The following is a 5684-nucleotide window of genomic DNA, read 5'->3' on the forward strand; positions in this document are numbered from 1 at the left end:
TCACCCACTGTCAACAGAAAACAACAAATCAATCAGAGGGTTACTGTACATCCGTGGGACACGGGACACTACAGCCCGGGCCAAACATCCTCATACTCTGAGCACAATGTATGAGTCACAAGCAATAGTAACAACTTTCGAAATCGTTCCCATGTCAAATGTGTTCATGTTTATTTAAAAGCTGACTGTTCTGTATCTGAAAGTGAGCACCATGGGATTTGTGTTTTTCGTGTTTGTCTGTTAGGTTTGCAATTCAATTTGTGGTGGATATTGAAGAGAATCTCATATCAAAATGAGGACACAACGTAGGTAAACAATAAATCCCAGAACAATTCCTCAGTAAAATGAATTGCAATCTTTGGAAGGCGGTGCAGCTAAAAAGTGGAAGATGGGAATGATGTTATTGATGATTGAGTGGAATGTATTGCATCCTTGGGCTTTTGTTGATCAATTTCCTTTTACATCTTGGAACACAAAAAATGCTGAGGCACCAGGAGGAAACCAACAGTTATTTCACTTTAATGAGAGATATGACAACGCTTCCGTGGGTTGCCCCGTTACCTCAGTCAATAGAGCATGAGATTCTTAATTTCATGGTCATGGGTTAGAGCTCCATGTTCACTGTGATTGTTTTAAACTTTGTTGCTGCTTTCACGGGCGAATCCCAGCTCTCCATTCCTCCACCACTGTCACCCACACTCAAACTGTATCTTTCTCCAGCACGCTGTTGTGAATGTCACAATTCCTGATTTACAAGTGTCCTCCGAATCACTGGACATGTGAGAGACAAGTTTGTAGATGCAGCCTAATGTACAGTAAATGATAATACTTTGAAAGTGGGAAGTTCCAGTGCAGCTTTTGTACAAAACAAAAAACGTCTCTGTCACAGAATGAGAATGGCCACTTCCTGGGGGACAAATAGCATCGGATCCACGTCGAAAAGGATTCCAATGACAATGATCGGATTCATTAGATTCAGGGAGAAAAACTCGGAAACTCATCCTGAACGTCATTTACATGCAGATGAGCTGAGGAATGATTGGATAAGGCTGGGTTTGTATTCCATGGAACAGAGGAAGTTAAGGGGAGATGTAATGGAGGTGTATAAAATTATGAGGGACCTGTTTCTCATAAGACAGGCCAGAATGAGGTTTTCATTGCTGAAGCCACATTTAGCACTGTCAGTCGAAGAAAAACAATCAAGACAGAAAGAGAGCCATGATAGGGGTAGTGTGGGAGAAAGAATTCTGAAGTTGAACCAGAAGGTGAGAGTGAAGATTCATCATCACAAGTGGTTGAAGTGGCGACCAGGAAGTGTGGTGGAAGATGTGGTCCTCGTACATAGTTCGTAAATATGTTTTGTAGTGGAAAAGTTAGGTTTGGACATATCGTTCATTTTTTACCTTCAGAGGTTCGCAAAAAAAGGAAGGAATTTGGAAAGAATCAAATGTGTCTGATAATGTTACGAGTTGAGCACCAATAGTTACTCAAACACAAATCATGCCAGAAACTTGTGCAAGAAAATGTTTGAGTTCAGATCCAAGGCACAGTTCGAGAGACATGTCTGATGAAATGGAAATTTCAAATGTAGCTCAAGATCAAAATCAGCCTCTGTTGGAGAAACCTCTCCTCAGACTCAGTCCAAGATGGTTCAAGGTCTTTCCACAAGTTCTGGAAATTTGAATCAGGATAGAAGGTGCCAGAGAAGGTGCCAAGAAATGTGCAAGGTCAGTCCTAGCAATTACAGGCCAGTTGGTTTAACATCAGTAGTGGGTAAGATTTTCGTAACAATAGTCAGGGAAAATATCAATTTACACGTAGAGAGGTTCGAGGTAATTGAAATAACCAGCATGGATTTGTAAAAGACAGATCATGCATGACTAATTTTATTGAATTTTTTTATGAAGTAAAGGAGAATTTTGATGAAGGGAGTGTGCTGAATGTTGCTTATATGGATTTTAATAAAATATTTGATAAGGTACCACATTAAAGGCTTGTTAATAAAATTGTGACTCATGGAATAGGACGGTCAGTGTCCAGTTGGATAAAATATTGGCTTAAGGACTGAAAACAACAAGTCAAAGAAAATGGTTGTTTTTCAGACTGCAGGATGTTAGATAGTGATGTTCCCCAAGGGTCAGTGCTGATTTTTGTTCTTCATGTAAATGACGTGAATCCAGGAATAGATAGCACAATTTCAAAATTTGATGATGACACCAAACGTGGAGCTGCAGCAACCAGTGAGCATAATATGAACAGCCTATAACAGGCCATAGATAGGACAGTAGAATGGACAGAATGGTGGCAGATAGAATTTTATCCTCACAAGTGTGAAGTGATGCATTTTGACAGAAGAATTAAGAAGAGGCAATGTAGACGTAATAGCATAGTTCGAAAGAGCGTGCTGGAACAGAGTGACCTGGGAGTGCTGGTGCATAGATCTTTGAAGGTGGCAAGATATACTGAGAGAATAGTTAGTAAAGCAAAAGGAATCTTAGGCTTAATAAAAAGAAGTACTCAGTACAATTATGGTGAACCTTTATAAAGCTCTGGTTAGCCACAAATCTGTCCTGTTCTTGTCACCACATTTCAGGAACGATATAGGTAGGGGAGGTCCTTAATGAATCCTTTGCTTCAGTATTCACTTGTGAGAGGGACCTTGTCGTTTGTGAGGATAGCGTGGAACAGGCTGATATGCTCGAACAGTTGAAGTTAAGAAGGAGGATGTGCTGGAAATTTTGAAAGACGTGATGATAGATAAGTCCCTGGGGCCATAAGGGATATACCCAAGGTTATTACGGGAAGTGAGTGAAGATTTTGCTGTGCCATTGGCGATGATTCAGTTTAGTTCAGAGATACAGCACTGAAACAGGCCCTTCGGCCCATCGAGTCTGTGCCGACCATCAACCACTCATTTATACTAATCCTACACTAATCCCATATTCCTACCACATCCCCACCTGTCCCTATATTTCCCTATCACCTACCTATAATAGGGGCAATTTATAATGGCCACTTAACCTATCAACCTGCAAATCTCTGGCATGTGGGAGGAAACCGGAGCACCCGGAGGAAACCCACGCAGACACAGGGAGAACTTTGATGATCTTTGCGTCCTCACTGTCCACTGGAGTGGTACCAGATGATTGGAGGGTGGCAAATGTTATTCCCTTGTTCAAGAAAGTGAATAGGGATAACCCTGGGAATTACAGACCAGTCAGTCTTACCTTGGTGGTGGGCAAATTATTGGAGAGGATTCTGAGGGACAGGATTTATGATTATTTGTAAAAGCAAAGTTTGATTAGAGACAGTCAGCATGGCTTTGTGAGGGGCAGGTCATGCCTCACAAGCCTTATTGAATTCTTTGAGGATGTGACAAAACACATTGATGAAGGAAGAGCAGTGGATGTGGTGTATATGGAGTTTAGCATGGCGTTTGATCAGGTTCCCCATGTTAGGCTCATTCAGAAAGTAAGGAGGCATGGGATACAGGGAAATTTGGCTGTCTGGATACAGAATTGGCTGGCCCATAGAAGACAGAGAGTGGTAGTAGATGGAAAGTATTCAGCCTGGAGCTCGGTGACCAGTGGTGTTCCGCAGGGATCTGTTCTGAGACTTCTGCTCTTTGTGATTTTTATAAATGACTTGGATGAGGAAGTGGAAGGTTGGGTTAGTAATTCTGCCGATGACACAAAGGTTGCTGGAGTTGTGGATAGTGTGGAAGGCTGTTGTAGGTTGCAACGGGACATTGACAGGATGCAGAGCTGGGCTGAGAAGTGGCAGATGGAGTTCAACCTGGAAAAGTGTGAAGTGATTCATTTTGGAAGGTTGAATTTGAATGCAGAATACAGGCTTAAAGACAGGATTCTTGGCAGTGTGGAGGAACAGAGGGATCTTGGGGTCCATGTCCATAGATCCCTCAAAGGTGCCACCCAAGTTGATAGGTTTGTTAAGAAGGCATATGATGTGTTGGCTTTCATTAACAGGGGGATTGAGTTTAAGAGCAGCGAGGTTATGCTGCAACTCTATAAAGCCCTGGTTAGACCACACTTGGAATATTGTGTTCAGTTCTGGTCACCTCATTATAAGAAGGATGTGGAAGCTTTAGACAGTTTGCAGAGGAGATTTACCAGGATGCTGCCTGGACTGGAGGGCATGTCTTATGCAGAAAGGTTGAGGGAGCTCGGGCTTTTCTCATTGGAGCGAAGAAGGATGAGAGGTGACTTGATAGAGATGTATAAGATGATGAGAGGCATAGATAGAGTGGATAGCCAGAGACTTTTTCCCAGGGCAGATAGGGCTATCACCCGGGGGCATAATTTTAAGGTGACAGGAGGAGGTTTCGAGGAGATGTCAGAGGTAGGTTCTTTACACGGAGAGTGGTGGGTGTGTGGAATGCACTGCCAGCGGTGGTAGTAGAAGCAGATACATTAGGGACATTTAAGCAACTCTTGGATAGGTACATGGATGATAGTAGAATGAAGGGTATGTAGGTAGTTTGATCTTAGAGTAGGTAAAAGGGTCGGCACAACATCGTGGGCCGAAGGGCCTGTACTGTGCTGTACTGTTCTATGTACTATGTTCTATGATATGAGGGTCCTTGAGAGGGTTCAGAGGAGATTTAGCAGTAGGGTTCCAGGGATGGAGCATTTTAGTTACAAGGTTAGGTTCGCATCCACAGTATTTAGCTTTTATTTTAGGTTGGCAGAGCTGGGGTTGTTCTCCTTAGAACAAAAGAGATTGAGGGGAGATTTAATAGAAGTGTACCAGATTATGACAGGCTTGGATAAGTTAGACAAGGAAAAATTGTTCCCATTAACAGACTGCACAAGGAGTAGCGACCACAAATTGCCAGTTCTGTGGAAAAAAAGGATGTGGGGGAGTATGAGGAAGCTCTATTTTTATATTTCAAGTGATAATGACCTGGAACTCGTTGCCCACAAGAGTGGTGGAAGCAGAAATGATCAATGCCTTCAGGAGGAATTCTGAGAAAAGCAGACTTGCAGGGCTACGGGCATCGAGCCTGCCTGCGTTGCTCTGTGCAGAGATGGCATGGACTGAGTTGTCTCCTTCTCTGCTGGAAATAACTATGAAGTTTTGCAGTGCTCTCACCACACGTGGCTCCTGTTCCTTTGATGTCACCTCACAGTGATGTTGTTCCCCTTCTTCTGGCCAGTTCAGACTAACGAACGACTGCTCTCTGCACTGTGCAGCTGTTTCTCATTGCACCCCGTTTCTAAAAGTCTGTGTTCCGAGTGAGGCTCGAACTCACAACCTCGGCATAGCTCATTAATTGCACTGCTGTATAAGTACCACGCGCTTACCGATTGCGCCACAGGAGCCACATGGCTCCCTCTCTCGTATGGCGAATTACAGGCAAGTTAGCCGAACATCAGTCGTCTGGAAAATGTCCGAATCTATCAGAAAGGAAGTATTAACAAGCACTGGGAAAATCATTCTCTGATCAAACCAAGTCAACATGTTTTTACCGAATGGAAATCTTGATTGACAGATTTATTCCAGAATTCTGAGGATGTAACTGAAAGGGCAGGAATGTAGTATAATTGGATTTCCAAAAGGCATTCGGTAAGATGCCATCGAAGATAAAGGCTCGTGGAATTGAAGTAATATATTAACATGCAAGGAGGACTTAGAGGTTAACAGACAGAAAGCAACGAGTAGGG

The 5684-nt window shown here is 43.0% G+C and overlaps 1 non-coding gene across 1 annotated transcript; it reads right to left on the reverse strand.

The window, feature by feature from the left end:
- Nucleotides 1-5247: 5247 nt before the first annotated feature.
- trnai-uau (transfer RNA isoleucine (anticodon UAU)) lies at nucleotides 5248-5342 on the reverse strand. Its single transcript has 2 exons — nucleotides 5305-5342; nucleotides 5248-5283 (listed from the first exon to the last, which is right to left on the reverse strand). It is a non-coding gene; the product is annotated as a tRNA-Ile (tRNA).
- Nucleotides 5343-5684: the final 342 nt, after the last annotated feature.

The sequence above is a fragment of the Heterodontus francisci genome, chromosome 34, assembly GCF_036365525.1.
Source record: "Heterodontus francisci isolate sHetFra1 chromosome 34, sHetFra1.hap1, whole genome shotgun sequence".
NCBI lineage: Eukaryota > Metazoa > Chordata > Chondrichthyes > Heterodontiformes > Heterodontidae > Heterodontus > Heterodontus francisci.